Source organism: Corvus brachyrhynchos, unplaced genomic scaffold (assembly GCF_000691975.1).
Source record: "Corvus brachyrhynchos isolate BGI_N302 unplaced genomic scaffold, ASM69197v1 scaffold914, whole genome shotgun sequence".
NCBI lineage: Eukaryota > Metazoa > Chordata > Aves > Passeriformes > Corvidae > Corvus > Corvus brachyrhynchos.
The window spans coordinates 1-1,603 of record NW_008237467.1 but is presented as its reverse complement, the minus strand read 5'-3'; the positions used below and the strand labels follow the sequence as shown (position 1 = coordinate 1,603).

Genomic DNA, 1,603 nt, shown 5'->3' with positions numbered 1-1,603 from the left:
GGGTGGTGCCCACCCCGGGCCTGAGCGGGACTCGGCGGCCTCTCCCTCGCACGGTCCGTCAGCCCCTGCTCACGACACCATCTCTCTCTGTCCCCAGTTCGCCACCGTCTATAAAGCCAAGGACAAGACGAACAGCCGAATCGTGGCTATTAAGAAGGTGAGCGTCAGAATGTCTTCTCAGTGTGTCACTAAGTGCGTGGTTGCTCTTGACCTACCTAACGCCTTTTTTCTTATTTTTTGACCGACTTCATGGGAAAGGGGATAATACACATTTTTGTTTCTAAAGAGTTTTGATTAAATGGTCTAGTTAACTTATCTGTAATGCCCACCCGCCCCAGAAGAGGGAGTGGCTTTGCTGTGTTTCTGAAGGGTTGTATGGTCTGTGACTTGAATTCCGGGTTATTTATTAGGTTTATTCAACAAACAAACCAACACACACGTATTTCCAAACTGTAGACTTTACTATACCTTGATGGTTGTGGGTTTTTTTCTTTTATTTTAAATCTTTCCTGCTGCTGTGCCCAATTTCCTTCAGTCCAGAATGTTATCCCTTATTAAGTTCCTTAAAATTTATAGAATCATAGAATATACTGAGTTGGAAGGGACCCATCAAGATCATCGAGTCGCAGCTCTCATCCCTTTGCAGGACAACACAAGAATCACACCATGTGCCCAAGAAAATTGTCCAAACATCTCTTGAATTTGTACAGGCTTGGTGCCTTGACCACTTCCCTGGGAAGCCTGTTCCAGTGCCCAGCTCCTCTGGATGAAGAACCCTTTCCTAATATCTAACCTTAACCTCTCCTAAGTCAGCTTCATGCTGTTACCTCAGGTCCTGTCATTTTTAGACAAATGGTTTCCTGAATAATTTAATTAGAAAAGCCTTGCTTCCTGCAGCTTTGTCCATTGAGATTGGCATCTCATGTTGGTTCCTTTTCTAATAAATACTTAAGTGGCAAGCAACATCTCTGTATTCTTCCTCTGTCACCTGACCCTGCTTCCACTGGGCATACACCTGCCTTTTTTACCTTATATTCAAGAGGACATCACTGTTCAGCCAAGTTGGCCTTCTGCCTTGTCTGCTTGACTTGTCACATTTGGGAATTGCCTGCTCTTGTGCCCTTAGGAGGTGATGCTTAAAAAGTGGTCAGCACTGATGGACCCCAGCACCTGCAAAAATGCTGTCCCAGGGAACTTACTAATTCCATGAGCAGCCTGAAGTCTGCTCTCCTCATGTCCAGGGTTGAAGTTTTGCTGGCACTTTCCTCTTGTCAACAGGGATTTTAAACTCAATGGCTTTGTGGTTGCTGTGGCCAAGATAGCCCCAATTTCCACTTCACTCAGAAGATTCTCTCTGTTGACAAGCAGCAGATCAAAAACGGCATCTTTCTGGGTCGGTTCCCTTAGGACCTGTTCCACAAAGTTTTCCAGGACTTTTAGGAATCTTCTGGCCCAGGCTGTACCAGTTGTGTGATGCTTCCACTTGGTTTCTGGGAAGTTGAATTCCCCCATAAGGACAAGGGCAGTTTACTTGGAAGCATCCGCTAGTTCTTCAAAGAATTCACTGGTGTCATCATCCTGGCTGGGAGGTCTATAGCAGACT

The 1,603-nt window shown here is 45.6% G+C and overlaps 1 long non-coding RNA gene across 1 annotated transcript; it reads left to right on the top strand.

The window, feature by feature from the left end:
- Positions 1–19: 19 nt before the first annotated feature.
- Positions 20–963, top strand: LOC108446065. The gene is made up of 2 exons (XR_001861174.1): positions 20–157; positions 577–963. It is a non-coding gene; the product is annotated as an uncharacterized LOC108446065 (long non-coding RNA).
- The last annotated feature ends 640 nt before the right edge of the window (positions 964–1,603 follow it).